The sequence below is a fragment of the Pollicipes pollicipes genome, unplaced genomic scaffold (assembly GCF_011947565.3).
Source record: "Pollicipes pollicipes isolate AB1234 unplaced genomic scaffold, Ppol_2.1 Scaffold_2555;HRSCAF=2994_pilon_pilon_pilon, whole genome shotgun sequence".
Classification (NCBI taxonomy): Eukaryota; Metazoa; Arthropoda; class Thecostraca; order Pollicipedomorpha; family Pollicipedidae; genus Pollicipes; species Pollicipes pollicipes.
In genome coordinates, this window is record NW_023596136.1 from 34303652 (window position 1) to 34329478 (window position 25827).

Here is a 25827-nt window from a genome sequence, read left to right on the forward strand (position 1 = left end):
TATCCCCTGGTATATTGAAGTTCAATAGGTACCAATATTAGAACTATGAACTCATAATGCCCCAAAAACCAGAAGCTCACGGCCATTCTCGCTCATACTTTAGCTTGACCCTCAACAATCTAGTAACCTCTTTGCATATGTCCTCAGGTCTCGTCTGGCGCCTGCGTGGCCGGAGCCTCTAAGGCGCCGGTCTCGTCTGGCGCCCGCGTGACCGGAGTTTATAGGATGACGGTCTCGTCTGGACCCCGCGTGGCCCAGGCTTATAGGATGACGGTCTCGTCTGGACCCTGCGTGGCCGGGGCTTATAGGATGACGGTCTTGTCTGGACCCTGCGTAGCCGGGGCTTATAGGATGACGGTCTCGTCTGGACCCTGCGTGGCCGGGGCTTATAGGATGACGGTCTCGTCTGGAACCTGCGTAGCCGGGGCTTATAGGATGACGGTCTCGTCTGGACCCTGCGTGGCCGGAGCTTATAGGATGACGGTCTCGTCTGGAACCTGCGTAGCTGGGGCTTATAAGGCGCCAATCTGCCTGGCACCTGCGTGGCTGGGGCTTCGCGCTGGTCCCGTCTGGCGCCTGCGTGGTCGGAGCTTGTAAAACGCATCATGAGATCAGAACGGTCAAATACGCTTCAAAGACCACTTTAACTGGAAATGGCGATGGACAGGACCTTCTGAGCGGCGAGATGCGATCGTCATGCTGATGTGGCGGAACCTCCTCAGGAGGGAGATGCTCGCCACGCTGGGGCTGTCCGGTGAACCAAGCGAGGTCGTGGAAAGCTGGCGGCGGGAGGACGACAAATGCGAATGCACCCCGCGGCCCATGGGCAGCCAGTGGAGCACAGGCGGCCAGCGAAGCACCGGCGGCCAGCGAAGCACCGGCGGCCAGCGAAGCACGAGCGGCCAGCGAAGCACTGGCGGCCAGCGAAGCACCGGCGGCCAGCGAAGCACGAGCGGCCAGCAAAGCACGGGCGGCCAGCGGACCATGGACGGCCAGCGGACCATGGACGGCCAGCGGACGATGGACGACCAGCGGACTATAAACGGCCAGCGAACCAAGAACGGCCAGCGGAACACGGATGTCTGTGTGCGGCCGAGTACCTCCTCGCTACAGATCCAGACGACTGTTCGACAAGATGACTGCCGTGCCGGTGGGTGAAGGGGAGGGTAGAGGAGTTGGGGGTGGGGGGCAGTGAGGCAAGAGTGAGGTGGGGAGGGGCGCACCGCCGGGCAGCGTTATGCTGACAGGTCAGGGCTCGCATTTGCTGTGCAAGTAGAATTGCCTGAAGGCGCCATAGCAAGTACACGAAACATCCCTTTCGCAAACCGCCTGCTAATTGATGTTGGGGGGGGAGGGGGGTTGAAGGGTGAATGGGGTTGCGGGTGGGGACTTCCTTGTTCTGAGCTTTACTATGACGAAATCTCGAGCACATGGCGACAGCTTTGTAAAATTTGCGGTACTCCGCAGCCTATTTGAGAACTAGCTCACGTGAAATCAAATTCAATCATAATAAGACAGAGATTAGCCTTGAAAGGACAGGTAAAGTAGCCAGCGATGATTGGTGTCTCGAAATCAATCATCGGTGGCCACCTCCCGACTGCCGAGCCCATTTCACGCTCCAGGTTAATTCATGTCTCCTCATCGCTGCAGCTCGCCTGTGAGCTCCGTTCGCGTGTTGGCCGTCAGCCACCGCTGCTGACTGCCTGGTTCGTTGTATTGCTAAATACAGGGTTATTTTCAGCTTCTACCACGTCGTGCAGCGGTAACGGGGCGACGGAGACACCCGACGGAAGCATCATCACCGGGCTGTTGTTCCTACCGGAGACCCAGGAGACAGCGCTCTGATGGGGACGCCAGGGTCTCCCTGGATGTCTGCCACCCGTGGCCCGATGTGCGCCGACCTCTGGCCCGATGTGCGCCGACCTCTGGCCCGATGTGTGCCGACCTCTGGCCTGATGTGCACCGACCTCTGGCCCGATGTGCGCCGACCTCTGGCCCGATGTGTGCCGACCTCTGGCCTGATGTGCGCCGACCTCTGGCCCGATGTGCACCGACCTCTGGCCTGATGTGCGCCGACCTCTGGCCCGATGTGTGCCGACCTCTGGCCCGATGTGTGCTGACCTCTGGTCTGATGTGCGCCGACCTCTGGCCCGATGCGTGCCGACCTCTGGCCTGATGTGCGCCGACCTCTGGCCCGATGTGCACCGATCTCTGGGCTGATGTGCACCGACCCCTGGCCTGATGTGCGCCGACCTCTGGCCTGATGTGCGCCGACCTCTGGCCTGATGTGCGCCGACCTCTGGCCTGATGTGCACCGACCCCTGGCCTGATGTGCGCCGACCTCTGGCCCGATGTGCACCGACCTCTGGCCTGATGTGCACCGACCTCTGGCCCGATGTGCGTCGACCTCTGGCCCGATGTGCGTCGACCTCTGGCCTGATGTGCGCCGACCTCTAGCCTGATGTGCACCGACCTCTGGCCTGATGTGCGCCAACCTCTGGCCTGATGTGCGCTTGGTTGGATGTGCGCAGCAGTGCGAAAGAGCGGCGCTACAGGATATGTGTGTGTGAAGTGGCGGGGAGGCGGGAGGGGCTTCCAGTGATTTGAGAATTGTGCGTCACGCATAAATTGCGGTTTGAAAAAAACCAACAGCTTGAAAATGCCATCCATTCCTTCCGGTCCTCTTGTTTCTCCCTTATCGTGTTAGCCGGTGGCGCTGTTCCCGAAACTGCAATTCCCACGGCCCGACGTGCACTGACTGCGGTGCACCGTGTGGTGTTGCGTACCCCATGTCCCGGCGTGCGCTGGCTGTGGCGCGTGCAACGTGTGGTGTTGCGTACCCCACGCCCGACGTGCGCTAGCTGTGGCGTAACGTGTGGTGTTGCGTACCCCACCTCCAGGTGTGCGCTGGCTGTGGCGCAACGTGTGGTGCTGCGCACCCCACGTCCCGACGTGCGCTGGCTGTGGCGCATGCAACGTATGGTGCTGCGTACCCCACGTCCAGGCGCGCGCTGGCTGTGGCGCAACGTGTGGTGTTGCGCACCCCACGTCCCGACACGCGCTGGCGTTTCGATGTTCCGGTATTGGATGTGCCGTTCACGCGTATGCTACGTGTTGGTCGTCAGCTGTCGTCTCCGATTGTCAGCTGACTTTTGTCAGGGCCGTGAGCGTCCGCGCCCGGCCTGTTCACTTCTGCGTAAGTCATCTGTGTCTTGTAGACGAGAGGGGGCCACTGAGCCACGTGAAATCAGCTGGCAATGGCATTCATTCCCATCGTCTCAGGGACGCTTCATGTGCGCTATCAGGTGTTGTGTGATTTTGATGCGCGTGCGCTACCCCTTCTCTAAGTCGCATGTTGACCGTACAGTGCTGGGTGGAAAGACTCGGCTTGAAAATAAGCTTGGGTCACATCTTGTCTTCTGACGTTCGCGCGGTGTTGCGATACCCGTTTTGTGATAACGTAAAGGACGGTTGTGTTGGACTGCGTGCTGTAATTATGCGTACTTATTCTGTCGGGTACATGTCTAACAAATACTCATATACTTAAAGCGGGGTAGAAAAGAAGGGACAAGTATTTTGAGAGCATGGCGAACATCGCTCCCTTCAGTCTGCAGTCTGTCAGGCGCGCGGCACTGTATAACATATAACCAAGACGTCTACGTGCATCTCTCCGTCCCCAAGGTCCTCGTGGTCCTTGTGATATAACGTTGGGTGTCCTCTGATGTACGCATTTATGTAGGTAAACTTCGCGTATAAAAGACAGGAGGAGGGACGTGTCCTCTCGCTGTGTTCATGTCATGTCATAAAATATAATACAACATATGGACGCTATGGTGAATGCTATGGTATGCTGTGAATGCTACAGACTCTCTCTGCGCCCTGCACCAATATTAGACAATTTACAGCCCTGTGTGGTGTGCAGTAATTAATGTTTCAATACAACAAACCTCAATTTTTTTCCGTGCCATATGTTTATCGTACACCCAATACTCGAGTTTTACACAATTCACGTACACATGTGATTTAACCCTTGCCGCTAACCAATTGTTTGCACGCACGCATTATGGCAGACATACACACTATCGCAAACATTCGTAACACTGCGTCCAACACGAGCCGAGGTGCACTTTACCGAGCATTTACTTTTAAATCCCTGGACATCGTCTATCTGCGCCCATACGACATTGTCGTTTCAACGCATGCAGCTGTCGCTCACTTCCGCGTCTCAAAGAGATTACCAAATGTGACACGAGAGCATCGATTGTAAATTATCTTTGTACGACACAAAAGAAATGCGGACAGTACTTTCGAGTGATGATCAACGGAGTTTATAACAGGTAGCACATTACGAAGACCAAATATAATGTTAGGTGCGTTTTAATGCATTCGCTGTGTACTACGACTATCATACGTGCAACTACATCGTTCCGGAAGATACGTAGGGGTCGGCAACCGAAGAAACGCTGGATCAATGCATCTATCCTTTTACAGTCGGGACACATCGGGCCTTCAACGTTGTGCCGTTAGATAATATCAAGGAATTGGTCTGCTGTGAAAGCGATGGGTCATCTGAAATTGAAATTATTTAAGCTCGGGCACTTCAATACAAATCCACGGAGCATAACATCCAAAATTCTATATTTTGATGAAAAGTCATTCATTGGGTGGTGTGATGACCTGAACACACTGTAATTTTCAGAAGAGCTGTAAAAATGATTCAAGAACTATAGCCTCGGGTATTTTTACAAGGTCAACTAACAAGGGTTTTTGAGAGCCTGTAGAGCAATCAATAATTATTCAAATGTGCCTAAATAAAACCACTGAATTTCCAATGAGACAGTACATCTTTTGGCTATGTCCAAACTTTTCTTAAGTTAGTTTTCAAAACCCTGACAGCGTGGTCAAAAGTCAGGTACTCGTTTTTGATCTTTCGGACATTCTCAATACCATTCTGCCAAATGAACAAATTGAGAGAAATAACAATCTCATAGCGGTGAAATGAAATAAGCAAGTACAAATCTAGTCCGACAAAAATAGGGACATTAACGTTCTTTATCTCCACAGACGGTCGCGTGACGATACCGAATCACGGAGCTGGGAAGGAGGGGGGGGGGGGGGGACAAGCGCGGTAGACTGACGACGATGCTGCGAATAATAGGTGGATGCTGCATCAATTGCTAATATTTAAGCTGTTCATAAATAAATGGTCTCTTTCCAATTCATCGCTTGATGAATTGGAAGGAGAATCTGTGTCAGCATTTCCCAGTCACAAATGAATGGCCGATGCACTGTTTTTCTGGCCCACTTCTCACGCCTTAAAAAAGTCGCGAAGGCAAAGGGTTGTCACCTTATTTGGCGGGGCACAAACAAATGGTGTTCCCGTGCTGCGCGGGCGCAGCGTACACCCTCGCTGGCCATGCCACTTCAGGAGTTGTGACCGCCAAACCTTGTTCTGCCAACATTGTTTTGATGTACTGCCGTAGCACGATGGCACGTCTAATGTGCTGTGATCCTTTCAAAGGCACAACAAGCTCATTAATAAGAACGTAAGCACGGCTCCAGATTAAAAAAAAAAACATAAATGATCCCCGCATTCCTATGGAGACCAGCCTGTGTGTAAGCTGCCATATCAAATTATCAAGGATCCACACAGCGTACCTGCACGAGATTCAGAGTCGAGCCTCCAAGCAGAATTCAGCAGCCAAAATGAAAAGGAGTCAAGTTACCAAAATGTTGGCCCTGCATAAGTGAATACCACAGACTTTTTTACAGAAACATGCTTTATTTAACAAAGAAATTCAAACTACCTTGCTTGCTATTTGAGCAGCCTTGAGCAATGCTCAGTATTCAAGATGGCGGCGACTGCCATCTTGGATATCAACTAATTCGCTTGTTTTGATCTGGATGACAGATGGCATCACAGGTAGCGAGTCCATTTCTAGCCTTACCTTTGGGCTACAAGGTCTCGTTCAACGCCAGATCATAAGTCAGATATCCAATTAAGAGAAAACCTTTGACGCACAATGCCAGCAACATCTAAAGAGACCCTGGGCGTAGCGCTGCCAGCCAGCACCTGCCCACATTACTCTAATACTTTTCATAGCCATCATCACTATGCACACCTAGCCCTCATTCGTTGACTTCGATGCCAATCTGTTTGCTGGTGCAACGGCCACTGCATGCGATTTCTCTCTGCCACTTGCAGTGGTCTGTGCGCCAAAGGCCTGCACTGTGGCTGTCGCAGCTGCAGCTTGCAGAGCCGCGTGCCCTGCTTTCAGCGGTGCAGCTTCAGGTCACTACATCAAGGAGCGCTTCTGGAATAGCTGCTACTGTTGATACGGTAGTTTTGATGGCAATGACTTCCATACTCCCACCAAAGTTAGCAATATCTGTAAATTCTCTTTTTCGAGGGGGAGGGAGAGGCACACGAAGACGTTTCTTAGGGACGGGGGGGGAGGGGGTAGGGGTGTAGTGGGCCAGTCGAGTCAACGAACATTCAGCCAGGCTTTCTGCGGTCCCAGTAACTGCCAGATGACGCGGCACAGCAGCTGGCCGTGGTCAACCTACATCTAATCTGTTGGCACTGCAGTCTCGCTGTCCGGGTGTCACCGGGCATGTGCGCCCGCCAGAAGCTTATCCCTGGCACGCTGGGGAAGGTGCTTCATATGTATCACATGTCAGCTCATTTAGCGAGCACAATTGTGCTGACCTGCCACGAAGAAAGACGGCAATATTGCCTTAACACGTGCTCGGGTGGGGGTCAAATTGATCCCCTCAAAGGTTTTTCCAAAATGGTTTCCGAACGGCGCGGCGTAGACACGCCAAATTGTGCATCGCTGTAGACAATCAAATGGCAAATCGTTTGGCATCAAAAATTTAGATGTACCTTGTAAGGTCGCTGACGTATGGCAGACCAAAGTCAGGCCATGGTTTCAGCGAAGGCAATTTCCAGGGAATCCTTCAATCTGATCAAATAACGGAGTGTTAGACAAAGTTATACATCTCTGAGATGCTTTCTTAGGCAACACAACAGTTGAATGAGCGAATTACATGGACCTAAGATCAGGTATGAAGGTCCCACCAGGGTCAAAACCAACCTGTCTTGTTACTCTATGGCTCACCGCATGGGATAGTTTCTGGTGCTCATTTCGAGTTTACTGATAGCACGGACCGCATTTTACATCTTCCATGGACTTTATAGAGGTTAGAATAGGTCATTGACCCAAAACGACCTAGGTCAATATTTTGTTTTAGGGACATACTGCCTAGCGTAATCTTTGTCGTTTACTCAAATGCAAAACTCAAAGCAATCTTGTATGATTTTGGTCACCTTGACGTTCAAAAGGTCAAACAAGGTCACTGACCTTGAATGATAATGTGATCTTTTGCTTAGAAACGGTCATCTAGGTTGTGGAGGCACTTTGGAGACCAACCTGGAAATTGACTTTGTTTGGCCTTTTTGACGCGACGATCATGACCTAGGAACCTGAAACTCTGCCCTAAGTGAGGTCATGTACGGGTCAACACACCCTGTAAATTTGGTGTTTCTAGCTTTCTTAGTTCCCGAGATCTCAGGGAATGGGGGGGGGGGGTCAAATTGACCCCCCCACCTGAGCGAAGTGTATGTAGCCGGCCACCCGGGCGCGTGTTAAAACAGTGCTTTTAAAGAAGGAGTTGTCGTTCCGCACAGAATACCTGCACGAGACTGCAGCGTACCTCCGCGCAGGAGAGCACGCATTTCACTCACGAACGGCTGAACACGCATTTTACTCACATGCTTCTGATCAGGTGCTCTCTGACTGTCTCCAGGTAGTCCCTCAGCTCCTTGCATGTCTTGGACGTACAACCTCCGCAGCAGAACGGCGAGAATGAGGCATCCCCTCTGCGACTCACCCACTAGGCTGTGCAGCTGCCGCGCTGTAAGAGGCCTTCCAACCTGAAAGCACCTCATCTCCCGACAAAGGCTTTGCCCGCTGAAGAATCACGACTTCAGTCCACTGCCGTCAGATTCAGTCAAAGGTGAAATGCAGCATAACTGTCGAAGGCTCACAAGACGGAAAAGCCGGCCGAGTGGACGGCTTCAGCACTCAGCAGGACCGACAGGTGGCGGGTTCCGCCCTGAAGCCTTTGACTGTCACTGTTGATGCTCGGGACGATGGTCGACTCGCCGCCTGACAGCCAAACACCCTTCTGTCTACCCTTGTTTGTCTCGAGCGGGCTTTCAATGCTCTCGGGATGCAGCAAATCCATCTCACAGTCGACATCCAGTTGTATCAGACTGCATGCTTTGTTAAATCCAACGACTCTCAGCGGCGGGCCAATTTTATCCTTCACTCATTCGAACATGATTCGCAAACATGGTGCACTGGTAAACTTCACACGGACATGATGCACACTTCCATGAGTTTCCTGGGCCGTGAAGGGACACTGATGAGAGGATCTGCCATGGGCGTTACTATGAGCGCAACGTATGGTGGCGGCGTCACCAACAGGACAAACAGGAGGGCCTGGAACAACGCCCTATGGACATGCCACCTCGTTATCGCCATACTGCTGTATGTCTTCTCCTTAATGGCAACCAGTCATACCAGGAGCTAAGCGACTGCCTGGATTCAGCCCGAGGGCGCTTGACCGGGAGGATGTGGGCAGACTCCTTGGTGGAGGGGCGGTGCGCGGGAACAGCACATAAACGATTTTACCGAGGCGCATCGTTTTGAGCGTCAGCAGGATGCCGATCGATCACCCTGTTAAGCATAAGCGCTACCACCCTATCTCAGATGTTCTTCAACTGTTACACGAACGTGATTGCACTATGCGTATTTGCTGTTTCACTCTGTTTGGCCTGTACTAGTTGCGTGAGTCTAGCTGTCTTTCGGCTTACACTTTTTCCTAGACGGCAGACAATCTCTCTTCAGGGTCGCTACAATGGGACTTTGGCAACTTTTGGGGAATCGCAATATGAGCCCACGAAAATGTTGTTACTTTATCGTTTCCACTCCTGGATACATAGGCTACAGTATCATGTTTTGTGAGCGAAGGCATCATGCTCTGGCAGAGTTGTATGCCTCTCATAGCGTGTCGCTTTACAGCAACGAGCTCCCGAACAGACACTTAAGTTCATCAGATAGTGCATTCCTATGGATGCATTGTGGCCTCCCATCATACATGCGTCGTGCACATCACATATGCCAATGTTGTTATGGTTAACACATACAGGTACTGCGCGCTGTACCCTTACGATGAGCCGAGAAGACAACAAAAGACATTTGTCTTCCTATAGAGGGGATTCCAGTGACTCATGACCAAGTGTGACCACAGACTCGATTCGACCATGACTTCGACCCCATACATTAACAATGACTGCAGGATTGGGCTATCTTGCCATCGAAGATCTCTCAAAGGCGTTATCGCACGAGCCCCTAAGTCGTTGACGTAAGGCTTCGAAACTAGACCAGCATCCAAACTGGCGGCGGCCGCCATCTTGAATTCTGAGAAATGCACACAGTTATGCAAGTAGCAAACAACATAATTCAGATGTCTTGGCTGCATAAAACTAGCAACATGGAGGAGTTCCGTCAAAAGTTTGCGGCAGCTGACATCACATGGTCTGATGTAGGAAGTACAACGATAGCCTCTCGACTACACGTATCCAACCAAGTGAAAAGTGTCTTCTGTTGTATATGTGTCGTGTATGTAGCACATGCCTTAATAACTATGATGTATAAACATGCAGCTTCTGTGGGTGGCACACATACGATAAGCGCAAAAAAACAACGAATGACATTCATCGATCAATAAAGGTGATTTTCGTTATTCAAGGCCATCTTTGACCTATGCCACTCGATTTGGCCATGAATCTGACCTCATGCATAGAAAAGATGTGCAGGAATGGACTCCCTGCCAAAGAAGACCTCTCTAAACCGATTTCATCTGACCCCCAAGCCATCGAGAAAGAAACCTTGCAACTGAGCCAACATTCAGCGTGGCGGCGGCCGCCATCTTGAATTCTGAGAAATGCCCAGAGTTGCAAAAGAAGTAACTAAGCTAAGTTGGATCTCCTTACTACACAAAGCATACTTCCGTGGAAAAGTTTGCGTTAATCGACATTGCAGGAACTCATACAGGATGCGTAAGGATGGCAACTCGACTAAGTGCTGAAGACGAGCCTCTCCGGCCGGTAATTCAGCTGTTCCGGTACCATTGTTCAGCTCGATAGTCGAGTGGCGGATGAAGTCATATCTATGCTCGGCGTCTCGCATTTAGCCACAAGTAAGCTAGTGCCATGTATTGTTGCAGTTTGTATCAAGCCATGCATAGCTTTTTTACGAAAAGACTCTAATAAATTGTTGCATAACTGCACATGTGTTTTTGGCACGCTGTAATGGTATCTAAAAATCACGTGACCTAATATTATGTGCTATCAATAGATAGCAACAGCTGTTTTTAACACCAAGGCAACGTGAAGGCCTTTTTTGATCTCTTACATGCATATGATATGATGTATATATATATATATATATATACATATATATATATATATATATATATATATATATATATATATATATATATATATATACTTATATAAATGCATATATGCTTGAGACCGTAGGTTGTAAAATCCGAATAAAAGGGGCCCTACGTGCCAAAATTGTAACGAAAATTGTAGCTTTCAGGCAGAAATTTTTTGGGGGCTAGAAAATCATTGCTTTAACTTTCTGCGTTTCGAAAAATAAAATTGTGAATGGAAAAAAGGTTGGAGAGGTCATGAGAACACGGTTTTGAAATTGGATTACACACTTGATAGAGAACAGCAACAAGTTCATCCATTAATAGCAAGTTTAGCGATATATAATTCTGCACAAGTAAGCTGAACTTATTTGCGTCAATTACCCCAAACGTCGTCTTTGTAAGTGACCTCTCAAAAATGTCCGTGGCTATAACCCTTCGGCCGTTACTCTAATCTTTCTAAAACGACACTACTGAATCGGGGGTACAAGACAATTTCCTGTTAATGCTTTCAGCAAAATGAAAAATATGAGGTTTTATCTTGCCCGGTTGATCTGTTGGTTTGTCGTGGAGTGGTCTAGTTTCTTTGATCTTGCACAAGTGTCAGGAATATGCACAAATTTTCGACAACTCTCGCAGAGCTACATCCTCGTGTTCCTACCTCAAACCAGTGTGTGTGACATTGTCTATTCTCATTATGTAGAAGTCTGGTGTTCATCTTGGACAAACAGGCAAGCTTTTTTCCAAGGTTCAGTTGTGGTGTTGTATAAGCCCTTGAATTAACCAATTCTCACGCCGTGTCTCTGAGTTAAACTTTGCACCGAGTTGGTATTGTGCTGGTTACCAGAAATGTCCCAAAAATGAACTCTTGGTGTACGAAACGTTTCATAAAATTTGCTGAAATTAGCCACTACGCTGCGACCGTCAACCATGTCACCCACGTATTTTATCCAACACCTGTATCTGATTTCTTCATATATGTGTTAAGACCCGCTCGGGTGGGGGTGGCGGCAATTTGACCCACTCGAAGGTTCTTACAACCTAATCCCCGAACAGCGCAGCATAACCACGCCAAATTATGCATAGCTGTCGAAAATTGAACAGCGAATCGTTTGGCATCAACAATTCAGATTTACCTTGTCAGGTCATTGATCTATCGCATGTCAAAGTCAGGCTATGAACTCAGTAAAGGCAATTTATAAAGAATCGTTCAATCTGATCAAACAACCGAGTGTTAGACAAAGCCATACATCTCCGAGACACATTCTGAGACAACACAAAAATTTAGTGAACGAATAACGTCGACCTGGGGTTAAGTATAACGGTCAGACCAAGATGAAAACCATCCTGTTTTATTACTCTAGAGCTTGCTGTATGGATTAGTTTCTGGCGCTCATTTCGAAGTTATGGGTAACAGGAACCGCATTATACACTTCCCATGAAGTTGTTAAAGGTCAGAATTGGTCACTGACTGGCTTTAAATGGTTATGTGACCTGTTGCTTAAACAATTATCCAGGTTCTGGGGTTCTTTGGAGACCAGCCTGGAATTTGACCTTGTCTGACCTTTTTTAAACCGAAGGTTATGACCTAGGAAGGTGATAAAAAAATTGAGATTTCGCATTTGAACTGGATAGCAAACCTGTTTTACATCTTTATTTTCATGTTATGTGAGTAGGTATTTTAATTTTACATTTCAAAACTTCTGAAGACAACTCAGTACTAGGCTCCCATTTCAAAAAAAAATCCTGCTAAACCACGTCTTCTAGTTTTAGCACCCGCGCGATATTCGTGGAGGCCAACGCGCTTGATATCTATATGTTATGCGTTTTTGTAAATGGAATACCTGTATGTTAATAAATTAATATGACATGTACCTTTAACACTAAATTCATGGTCATTCATCAAATTCATTCATCGGCCCATTTTACAGGAAAATTCCGATATCTTGAACTGAAGTGGCACGCGCAGTATTTAAGCCTCCGGGGTGCACCACTCACTACCCCCATAAGGGCAGGCCAACCCTGCATCCACCCTGACAACGCTCTCCCTAAGGCTACAGGATGTGTATTCCAACTTCTCAGTGCGCGTCCCAGGATGCTGCGAGCCCGTCTAGCCCACCGCATCTCATTTACATCCAATATTGTTGCATGTTGGACTCCTTTACACAGACTGTTTCTAAGCACTTCCGGCTTAAGTTCTTCGGGATAAATCACTGGTAAATGGGTAGCTCCATCTGTCTGTCAGGGGCAGGCTGGAAAAGCATGTTAATGTCATGTTATTATATCATGTATAATATCATGTCTTTAGTCATGTTATTGCTGCGTTGGGTATCGGCAACGATTTTTCGTGAAACGATATTCCTCATTTTGCAAATAGCTGAAACCATAGCGGACAAGACAGGAAAAATGCTTGCTTCCTTCCATATTTGCTTGCTCCTAGCTTGAGCTTCCGCTGACCCTGTCCCAAAAGATAAAGCCCCCGCAACAAGTTGCGCTCTGTCCGTGGGCTGGCGTCGAAAGGTTCCGATGCTTGCGAAACTTTCACCGTCCGAACAAATAAAACATATTTATTGACGCGCCAGACTGTTCGCACGCGCTTGGCGACAGGCAGGTTGGCGCGAATGGAAATGGCGCAAACGATAAGATGATCGACCAAGGCAACCGATCGCTGTTATGACGTAGGACGATCTCCAGTGAACGCATAAAACCGAACGAAATGTGACAAAAATACGGGTATGTAGTTTGAATGTGATCATAATAGTTTTTAATATGCTCAGCTCCTTTCATCCTTTCGCAAAGTCTTCAGTACTGGATGTAGGAGCACACGGTGCGCTTACGGCAAGCCCAGTTTGTGGGGCATGCTACAAATCTCTTGAAAAGGGAGATGCAGTGGTGTAGGCGTTAGGCGACAAGCAGCCGATCGCATATAGCAACACCGAGACGAATGTCAGAACATCATGTTATTGTCGGTATTTAGCGGATACGTGACCAGTAGGCAGTAGGGTGGCGGCAGGTTCTGCCCTTTAATTTGATCTTATGCCATTTCAGGCGCAGGCAGGTTTTCTCTAACGCATGCCTCGGTTAAGATGACAGCATACCGTGCACTTGTGTTTCTTCTCACATTTTTTTAGTCTCCGTAGTATTTCGGCTAGTTGTGAACTGAGTTATATAACGGGATATCTGTGTAGCCAGAGTTAGGGTGCGAATGGATAAGTTCATGTCGTGTAATGCTTAAAAATATGTGGTTGATGGTGATATCACTTTTGCATGTGTTATGTCGCACGCATGTGTAAGTACCTATTCTCGCTGTCTTACATATTATTTTATTGCTGCATTGGATATCGGCAATGATGTTTGGTGAAAAGATGATCCTTATTTTGTCGACAATTGCAACCATGTGAGGCAAGAATGTGTGCTCACTTTCATATTTACTGGCTCCTTGTTTCATCGCACACCGAGCCTGCCTCCGAAAACCAACTCCCATGCCACAAGTGATTTGTCTGTGGTTCGGTGCTGGACGACTACAGCGCTCGAAAAACTCCAAGCGGGAAACGCCCCCGTTCGACCAATTATGAATGCCATGAGAACATTTTCATCCACGCACCAAGCTTCACGCGCTTGACAGCAGGCAGGCTGGCGCAAACGAAAATGGCGCGAGCGATCAGCTGAACGGCCAAGGCAGCCGATGGCCGTAACCACGCAGGTCAGGAGTCAGTGAACAGTAGTTCGCATGAGGGCAAGCGAAATATACCACGATACAGGTATACACACACACACATACACACACACACACACACACACACACACACACACACAAACACACACACACACACACACACACACACACGCACACACACACACACACAAACACACACACACACACAAACACACACACACACCTATACGGGTTTGCGGGGCGAAGTCGGGACCCCATCGAAATGCGGCGAAGAGGGGACCGGTTTGACGCCCCTTTACATTGGTCGCAGGACGATGGGAATAAGTTCATTGATACCCGGGAGACGAGTAGGTTGCGATGGCAAGCATATTAAAGGGCTGCGCACAACGGAAACGAACCCGTGTAATGCAGTGAAGTAGGGACCGATTGGCATGACGTCACAATGACGTCACGGCTTACACAAACCGCAATGTAGGGACCGGCTCCTATTTTGCTTGGTGTATCCGACATCTGATAATTTTATCATTTGGCGGTGTGATATACACACACACACACACACACACACACACATATATATATATATATATATATATATATATATATATATATATATATCGATGGCTTAACCTTGTACTCCGTGCCGCGCTGGGGTACTCCGTCAGCTACACTGTCGTCGCGATTCCCTTCTGAGGGTTTCCCAATCCGAGTTATACATGCATAGCATTGAACCACCCAGCTTTTGCTATTAATTAAACCAAAACAAAAGTGACAAGCATTGGAAGAAGACAAACGAGGCCCTGGGAGCACTACTAATAGTGTAGTATCGTACGCCGTGCCCAGGGTCATTTTTCTGTTGCAGTGTCCCGAAACAATTATACATTAAAAAATGTCACAGCGAAACATGTATTTTCCAGTTTCGTTGAGCGCTTTAAACGACGCACACTTCACAATACGCTCGCTCCATAGAAGATGAGGGCATACACATGGTCACGTTTACAATGGGTACAGACAACTGTGGTATTCAAACAGCCGTTTTAAATGTCCGTACGACTTTTTTAAAACGATGTTACATGCACAGGACGTTTGCTCTTTCACATCGCGTGCCGCAGAAGAATGCAATGACCTCTCTTTACCCTGTCATTCAACATCTAAGTTCTACTAACTTAAATGTATTTGGATATCTAGTTTTGCATGAATATCCCTGAACAGCAAAAATGAGCCCTGCTTAATTTATAGCCAGATGATTCAATATTATGTTTCACATTTCATGGTACTGCAGAAGGCATTGAGAAAACATAAGCATAACCAACGCAAACAACCTCGCTTCGAAACTAGCGCAGTGCAAATTTAAGTTATTTGAATGTTATAGTTATATTGGCCCGTGCTGCGCTCACTTCCATCATTCACATTGAAGCACAAATCCGTGGGACCCCAGGTATCGAGAGAAAGGTGAGCATACTGGAAATATGCTGGAACTATTACGTAGCGGCTCTCGAGTTCGCCAACACAAGACAGCGTATGTCCAGAACTTCTCCACACGCCAGTAACGTCTAAAGTGGTCTACTCTGATCTGAACAATGCAGCTGGTAAAACCTTGAGCACAGGTCAGCGAACGGCCTCAACGGGTGGCTGACCTTGGCTGCGCATTACTGCAGCATGGTGAAACTAGTCTCATAGATTCAGGCTACGCCTATGTCTTACGACGAGGTTATATGTACAGTACTTCACATCGGTCCAGGAGCGACGAGACAAATCTGGCTCAGCGCGCAAAGCTGCGATGCAATCGGCCATACCGGGACAGGTCAAATCGCTTATAAACCTGGACATCTGACGCTCAATCGCTTGCATTTCACGAACGGTCCATGGGATCTTTCGTGTCTTTCTCTCGGGGACAGGCAGGCGGCTAGTGGAATGTCTAGTGGAAGATGAGCCCTGCTCATCACGCCCACCACATGCAGGCATCACATCGCATTCTGTCTTCTGCCGTTTACGTTTTCCTTTTTCTTCTTCACTTTCTCCCATTTGTCGTTTTGGTCCTTTCGCCTCGCTGTCATAGCTCTCATCCAGGTCATCAACCACGCTCTTGTCTTCATCACTTGTGCAGGGGTCAAGTTCTTCCAACGTCTTACCAACATATGCACTGCCAGGCTTGTTCATTGCCAGGAGCAGCTTGCTGACTTTAGCGGCATACACCGTCCGCTCGGGCAAGCGATAATATTCCCGATGAACCCTAATGTCATGTCCCATGAACCTCGCGACAACGTCCAGTTCCGTTTCGCTCAAATGCAAAAGTTGTATCATTGTCGCGATATGCTTTCGCATAGACGTAGCCGTCACATTTACAACTTCTGCACGCTCAGCAAACTGAGAAATGCACTTGCTCCCACTCAGTGGCCGGGCGTCCTTGGCTGCATCACCAGTGAACACGTACGGGTTGCTTTCATGAATGCCAGAAGCCTCCCTGGAGGCGACCAGAAGGTCAAGGACCTCGGTTATCCTGCCTGTTAGAAGCATTGGGACGCCTCTTCCCCGCTTTCCGCGTACGTTTACGTGACCCAGGGTTGTACATAGTTCGCGTTCGAGCACAGACAAATGATCAGTGATATCCTTATTGACTTCGTAGGTTTTCGCCCGATAATCATCTACCGTCAGTCGTTCTGTTTCACCAGGCCTCCGCCGATTAAACAAGATCAGCGAAGTGAGCGCAGCTTGAGCCAGCTTGACGTAGTTCACCAGACTGGGGGTTTCTTGCAAGCTATCCTTTGCTTCCTCCATGGCACCGTCTATTTCCTGTTGCAGGCGCAGCACATCGTCATGTTTTGGCAGTTTTTCAACCTTGTTCCACCGCCTCTCATGCAGGGTGCCAAGCGCGCGGCTGGAAACCATCACGTTCCAGTCCGATTTGTACAGTTCCACGAAATCACTTGCCGCCTTCTGTAGCGCAGGGTCGTCCTCCATCAGCCCCTCGGACTTAAGGATGCCGGCGCACTGTACAAGAGAGTGTCCAATTTTCAGAGCGATAGAGGGAATGTCGTATTTCCCATCCTTCAGCCCCCCGAGAGCCCTCACAGCACCAGTCACCTCCCTGAACTTGGACGGCTTTACGAAGTCCCTAAGCGCTGCAGTCTTGTCGTTTTTCTTAAGCTCTAGGAGCAGACGCGCAAGCTCCCGCATCTTTTCCCGAATATGCGAGTGCTGGTGAGGTTCGTGCCCTAGCCGCGAGAACAATCGACTTCCAAACTCCAGTATGAGGTTGTCCTCACGCACTACCTTTCCTACGTCATCATCGGCTAAGCGAGAAAGGACGTGTTCTAACCCTGCCGCCGCGCGACGCTCGTTTGGGAGTATGGCGCGCCCCAGAACCTGCACACGACCACTTTCTCTTAGGTTGCACTGGTGACGATACACACTCATGCACATGGCAGCGCGGGACTTGAATCGGATTGGTGGGGCCGTCGAGGTCACTTATAGAGATGGGTGGTAATGCAAAGGACTACATTTGCTGCACAGTTGGTTGCACGGACCATATACAGGTCTATGATCAGCACCAACACCATGCACTTAACAACATCTATCAGCGCCGTCACTAAAATTCTCCCTCTGAGCGTCGTATTCTGTGAGCTGGCTTACCCTCCCACTTCTTCTGAGAACTTGCTTGTTTTGCTCCGGAAGATTCTTGCAAGCCTCCTTCTGCGGGCTTCGTGTCCACAATCCATTTTCGTTACTGGCATTGCCTTAACCTTATGATCACATTTTCTACAACGGGGTAGGCCATCGTTGATTTGTAGTTGTGATTTGTATCTTGAATTTCACAAATGCACCGGGACTGGACAATCAGCTGGCCTTTATGAAACACGCCAAGATGTGTTTGTGGAAACTCTCTAGAAATTTTTAACTTTGTGTGTGCTGATTTGTAGGTTTGTAATTTGTAGTTGTCTGTGGGTTTCTGCTTGATGAAACACATTTTTGCAAATACGCCTACATGTTTGCGAACCACGATACCAATTTACCATGAACCGCCATTATGACACAGGCTACAGAGATGTAAATGGCAAATACCATTTAAACTGCACATAAATGGAAGATTTTTAGTCAAGTCTAAACATCTAAAATGAATAGTTCAAGCGGCCTTTTTGGATACATATGCCCTAAAACACCCTTTTCCCTCGCCACCAGGAATAATATGAATCCTTTAGGTACTCATTGATGATTTGAGATCGCTGGGTTCCACCCAAGCATGGGCGATGAATAGGGGGTGGGGTGGGATGGGGACAGGAGCACAAAAAAGAGCAGTTTTGATATCAACTGCCCCCTTCCACTCCATGTAGCGTCTAGATAGGTGTTCCACTGCTACCCCCAACCGGTGCCTTTGCGTGCTACAGGCAGCAACACGTTGGCATGTGGGGTAAAGCTATGGTACATCCAGCAGTAGCTCGGATATTTATAAATCGAGGCTCACTCGCAAGCTATCGCATACTGCTGAATCCTTGACAATGTTTCCAGCGAATTTCCTTGACACCTATGCTTTTGCGCCTTACACACATGGGATAAATCTAAAGCACTGCATAAACATCCCGAAACATCTTGAACATTGCAGGTCGTAATAAACAGCCTGTTACTGCCTGGCGTTGACTTTACCATCGACCAGACGGGATCAAAATGGTACAAGTTGAAGGGAATGCTCCACATTTGAAGATATTGAGGTAGGCATCAGATATGATGGGAAAAGCTTACTTATAACCATTGGTAAGCTTTCAAGAATAAAAAACGACTTAAAGTGACAAAATTTCAGAGTTTGCAAACATGCGCCCCATTACGTCATTGTTTGATGGCGTCATATAATCGTTTTGTGACGACAGCAAAACCTGGCAGCATCTGGCAGCCACGGACCTTAAGAATACCTCGAAACGCGGTAAAGCTGACGCCAGCCGGCTATTTTCGTGGCGGGCGCTGTGTCATGTGGTCGGTAAATGAATGGCTTGTTTGTAGATTTTTGTATTGGTCCTAGTCCTGAAAAAGCTTTGGTGGACTGTTTGACATACGCATTATAGCCATCGCCAGCTTTTATGACAGATGCTTATGACAGATGACAGATGAGATCAAAGCACGATATGCTGTGAAACTGCCGGATAGCGCCGTAAATCTCTCACCGAAACCTGCCAAGGACTGTTGAAAATGTCAATACTGAAATGCCGACTTGTCCTTACCTGCATTGCTGTAAGCGTGACAATGATGTCTTGTGATGTGCGCAGAACTTACTTTCTTTATTATTAGTAACTGGAAATGCAGTCACATGCAAAAATTAACAATGAATATGTAGCATTGCTATGAATTGATCACCAAGTTATTGTTATTGCTATAGTAAAGATAGTAAGGTTGAGCTATCAAGAATGTTTTTCTTGTTCAGGATTGCAGTTACTAGTAAGCCCTGGCATAATCATTGTGGTGCAATGCCATTCTGGCTGGCGATTGTTCTTTGGCAGTGTTAAATCAGTCGTCACCATTCATTCATAAATCATATACTGTTTTCTCAAAAGTTTGACATAGAGCAGGCAACCAACGTGGTATATTGTGAAATGGCACTAATCAACATTGTCATTGTGGCCTACTTCAGTGCTGTATTGTGGCATGGCATAACAAGCAATGATAGCGTTTTTGTACTGTGATCCTTGCTGTTTTCATAATAAATTCCATCATGAGAAGATGGGTCAAGCGTGCATTCTTGCATTAGCTCTGCATCTGACATATGACTGACCAAAAACACATAACACAATACACAAATCACTTTCAGCAAGGCGCACAATCAATAAATGATATGTCCACGATGGCCTCCAGGAGCGGGCGCACGTACGGGGAGGTACTGGACACCTTCATCGGCCATAGGATGCACTGGTCGGAGACACGGCTGTAGACACGAGAAGTTCTGGAACTATGCAACAAAGTTGAGTCATAACTAATTCACATTGGCGTCCATTACTGTGGTCTTTGTTGCCGGCAACACATTTCCCAGAAAAGAATACTTCTGGCAAAAAGCAAAATAAAAACAAGCATAGACACCATATCACAGAAAAGCTTTCGCCACTTAGTTACACCGAGCCGCCAAATGATGATGTCCTTCAGCTTTGTCCAAACCATTTTCCATGAATGAATTTCTGGGATCAGTGTCCAAAATAACAGAATCCGGTATGCGCCTTAAGCACATCTGATCGTATACGTACGATCTGTAGAAGAATGTATGACGTTCCTTCATGTGCCACATTGCTAGGCAGAGTCCACCCCGCCTCCTGTCATCAACTGAGCTTGAGCCGCCATTGTCACCGGATGCGGGCCATCCCAGCCATGGGGAAAACAGCGAGCAACACAGCTGTTCCTGCTACACAGGAACAACACAGCTGTTCCATGCTAAGGTAGACATACAAACTGAGGCGAACAACTGTTACTGGGAACCACCGCTAGGTACATGCGAATCATCGCATTTTTTTAAAGGGCTATCGTTGCAATAATAATTTTCTGGTCGTTCTGGGAAAACAAAACAATTTTTTCTGGGTACAGCCAAATGTCTTAAAGGGCGCAACGATGCCATATTTGGTTAACTACTGCTTTTTACATGAACACAAAACTACCAACTGTTTCCTGACTACCAGCCACTATCCTGAATATCACAAATAGTCAAACCCAAAACTATACATTGGTGTGTTAACAGGTGATGCATGTACCGATGTGCTGAAGTGTTCAGTGCATCCCTTGTGTGTGGCGCCGGTGGCGCCGCGCGGCCACTACCCGTCCGCGCCCAGCGCTCACCGGGTGCTCCAGCACGCGTTTCATGAAGGCCAAGTAGGCGCCAACGAAAGTGAGCGGCACGGACACGCCAAACCAGAACCCGATCAGCGTCAGTATGGCGAGGAAGGGCAGCGCTGCCGACGAGGCATGCGCCCACGGCACGCAGTTCAGCAGCAGGGTGATATTATTTGTATACAAGGTACATAAAAGTGAAGCTTGAACAAGTCTTCTCATTGTCCAGGATCAAAACCGTACGCCGTGACACTCCTTTTCGAGCTATCTGGCACAGCGTGTAGCGATACACACGCTGCAATATCCTGACGTTGGATACGATTGCCGCCAGTTCTTTTCGGCAGAACTGAAATTCACTGATAATTAAAATATTGAGGAGAAACGGTCTTCTGATTAAACTGTCTTAACTGTCATCTGGAGCCGAACCTTTCAGAAACCGTTGCAATATAACTCTGAATACAACAAGCCACAAGACAAAGACCAACTGAATGCAATGCGTCATAACCAGCCATTTTTGTTTCGGGAGTTCATTTGAACCTAAGTATCATTTGTTGGCCATCAAGCACTGAATAATGGTTGAGACCTAAAGGCGTACTTAACATAACCAGTTTAGAGGCGCTAGTTTCAGCGCAGCTAGTTTCCTGTTCAGATAGAGGGAGGGCATTGTACCTCCTGACCATGGGTGTGGTTTCCTATTTCCATGAATGTGGTTTTAAATCAAAATTTTTAGGGTTCAGCCCACCGAAACTAAGTTCCAGAAACTACACCCCTGCTCCTAACTTGAAAAGCAAGAGCCTGAAATCCGTAGATAAAACTATGTTGAGTGCATTTTGGAGGCAGGCGCAGTTATTTCTTCTTGCCCCACGCTACATCCCTCAGCCCAACGTATTTGGAAAAACTGCAGCCCTGTAGCCCTATATTTAACGGCAATATGGTTTTGCACGCGCCTGACAAAATATCATCGTTGGTTTTGTGACGTCATCGTACAATCAGCTGAGTACCCAGGCAATCTTCACTATCTTCGCGTAACAATTACCGGTGCAGAGCTCACACTTCCTGACATTATACCAATAATTTAGATTAAAAGCCATTCAAAAACGGCATCAACAGGTGCAAAGGACATTTTTAAACACCTCTACCACCTTTATTCAGCTTGATATGCAATATAATGAGAATAAAACGCGTTTTAATTCACATCTGTGCACCGATCAGTACGCCAAGCCAGAGGTGCAACCGGCACTGTGAGAGGTCTACATCAGTGACGCTCAGTCTCTTACCTCACAACCGCTGTTGCTCTCAGCAGCAGAAAGCCCCAGATGAATCTTTGACATGTGTCGCTTCTCCGTCCTCCGTATCCTTCTGGAGTAACAGCTCAGGTATCCAAAAACAACAATCCTACATCAGCAGGGCTCTTTAACGCTTTTTCATCAGAAAGCCGACGATCAGCTACGCTCTTCACGCCAGTCAGCTTCTCACGACATGAACGCAGCCAACAGCAGTCCACCGCCTTGCACTGAATCCAACGCATCACCGCGCGGCGAACGCCCGAACCTATGTGCCTCAAATGGCACGACACTTTAAAACGCTGCGTAGCAAGCTGCTCACGTTCGTCGCAAGAAGCTGGGGTCAGCTCAAGGCTATCTAACGAGGTTGAACCGTCCGGTCCAAAAAAGTGGTAACATCGAGCTTGCGCGAGAATAGAGATAGTTTGGAAGCAAAGCCTGCATGACGTCAAGAATGCCATATTGGATGACGTCAGTGGCAAGGAGGCCTCTTAGCTAGTCAGCTGACTGCTACACAACCCATTAGTTTGAATAGTGGGTATGTTTTGGTGGCGTACGGCTGGCGGTTCCCCGTTGGACTGAGAAGAAGTTATCCGTCATTTCGCTATTGGCACACATTTCTGGAATGAACAGCGAGTCCTGGAATAGTTCAGCCTTGTCAAAATGCACGATTTTTGCATGTATGATGACATAACTCGGGGTTATATGTCATGGGGCGTTTGTGGTGTACTGCATTCCATGACCAGGCTTGTCCGAGGCCGGCTTGTCGTTAGGTAGCCTTAGGCTTGTCTGTGCCTTTTGTGCCTGGTGACAGATTTAAACAGCTCAATTTGCGTAATTTGCTCTGTCTATAGGTATGATTATATGACCATTTGCAATACTGATTTGTAATAGCTCCCACTCCTCTTATCACAGTGACGTGAGTACAGTAAGGTAAGTACAGTAAAACCCTGTGTTATTGGCCTTATGAGGCTACAGTCAAGTGTTTTCTACCTAATGGTTGTACACATATGCATAATAAAATATTCAGACCGAGCATTTTAAATGCTACCAATCGTGCAAGACAAACTGCACAGGAGATCTTTCGTACAAGACGTAGTCATGGCAACTGATCGCAAACCTCTGATATGAAGCGCCAAACAACTGCGATACGCGATGCGCTACAAACGCCGCATGACGTTTAACCCCTAGTTATGTACACCCCACGGAAGAATACAAAATTCTGATGAGGTTAAACTGTTCCGACATTCAATCTCCCCTCCAGAATTGTGTTTGCATGACAAAACCATGGACCATTCATTCAGAGTCCAACCGAGAAACGCCAGCCGCACGCCCCCAAAACATACTCACCATTCAAATTAATGGGTTGTGTAGCAGTCAGCTGGCTAACTAAGAGGCTTCCGTGCCACTGACGTCATCAAATATGGTATACACGACGTCATGTAGGCTTTGCTTCCAAATTACCTCTATTCTCACGCAAGCTCGATGTTGCCACTTTTTGATAATGCCAAACGATACGGATGACACCCCCCTGGGTCAGCTACGATCCTTACGACTAGTAATAAGCCTAGTTTTAGTATTTTATACTGTTATGTTGGGCGGGCTCGATTTAATCTCTAGTAGACCAAAAGCGTTTAACCAAAATGGGGCATATTAATTACAGAAGCATATAGGCATGAAGTCATTCTGACCTCCTACATCGCTTAGACCATGTTTGATACGAGTGCACGGCGGCTATAATCCCCGGGAGAGGTAGCAGTCTTTGGCAACAGCAACGGCCACTAAAGATGTGTCAACATTGTTATTCACAATGTTGACAAGGACACGCTGACGTCGTGCATATCAACGACAGCGGAGGGTAGAAGAGCTGGAGTCGGAGTCAAAGAGAACGGAGGAAGAGGAGCCAGCTACGTCGTGGATATCAACGAGAGCTGAGGGTAGAAGGACCGGAGTGGCAGTCAAAGGGAGCGGAGAGAGAGGAGCCAGCTACGTCGTGGACATCAACGAGAGCTGGCTTACCTTCCCCGGCGCCGCCCGGACCACCCTGACCCACTGCCGACCCCGACCCCAGGCGTGACCTACTCCCCGGCCTGTGATTGGTCGGGTCACGTGACCACGTAGCTTCGGGAACAGACGCGAAAATAAAAGGTCTTCTTACAAAAGAAAGGCAGCCGCTGCTGAGATTTGAACCCAACACGGAATGCAAACACGCTCACAACGCGGGCGCTCTAAGCCACTGTGCCACCAGGACGATGATCACGTTGGTAGGTTAGAAAGCAACTTATCACGTACACAACAATACTATTTAGAATGTGAAGTGAATCTCGGCCGAACCAATCTGTGAAAAACACTGATCTGAGGGGCACTGGAAAAGCACTGCGTCACCGCTGATCTGTGACGTCAGCACTGATCCAGTATAGTTTGTAGTATATTTCTGACACCTACTAAAACTATCCTAATTAAAGCTACGATGTTTGACAACATCTTATGGCTCAGTTTACTCACACAGCGAAACGTCAACGTTCGGCATGTGTTCTACACATGCTCAGCCTGCATGTGTTAACGAGCAGAGACCAATACTAGGCTTTGACTTTCGTTCGCCTGGGATTGTAAATTGAAACATTGTCCGGGCTATTGAAATGTGTCTGTATTTTTGCAATTTTGTTACCAATTGGTTCTCGAAAGTGTCAGTGTTTGCCATCGATCACATCCTGTAAATCAGAAGCTGTTTTTGCCCCTGGACGAGAAGTGCAAGCCTGATTTAAAATCCATGCTAGTACGATCAGCGCTAAACCCCAACATGTCCAGCTGACAGATTGCAATGGGTTTGCCATGCAGGTGTGAGTGTACTGAAAGGAAGTCAGAACGGAAGAGTGTAGTATATAAGATCTCGGAGCAGTTGTTGCAGACTGCCGCAAGCCTGTGTCCTGTGACTGACTGATGCTGAAAGAACTCCATCTGGCGATAGCGATCCTGGTGACAGTGTGGAGCTCCCACCGACAGCACAAGGCGCCACTTCGCCAGATGGATAGGCGAAGGGATAGGGATCGCCAGCGGGATAGGCGAAGGGATAGGGATCGCCAGCGGGATAGGCGAAGGGATAGGGATCGCCAGAGGGATAGGGATAGGCGTGTCGAACGAAACACCAACGGGGAAGTGGGCACAGTCTGGAAACGCTGCCGCCTAGACTTGCAATTGACACATTTCGGACATCTCATGCTCCAGATATGCCCATTTTTCCGCTCGTGAGCGATTTTTAACCGTGGCATTTTGGGTGGATTACGCCTCAGACAATTCCGTTAGCCGCGCGCCAGCGTACCTTGAATACAGTTGGCATTCGTTGTGAGCACTGTAGTCGATGATGCAACGCACTGTGCCCACCGCACCGCCGCGGCGTCTTCCCTCATGTCTAACACTCAGCGGTGTGTACGCGTAAAAGCCCCGGGGGCTTTGTTACTTGTACCAGCATGTGTACTTGACTCAATGCTGACAGTTTAAAAACGCCAGAAGCACAACATTTTCGGCAAACACACAAGGACGAGAAGGTAAAAAACGTGCGATGCAAGG

The 25827-nt window shown here is 48.2% G+C and overlaps 1 long non-coding RNA gene across 1 annotated transcript in view; it reads left to right on the top strand.

Moving 5' to 3' along the window:
- Positions 1–25827, top strand: part of LOC119108834 (uncharacterized) — a 63507-nt gene that overhangs the window by 30252 nt on the left and 7428 nt on the right. The window lies entirely within an intron of this gene.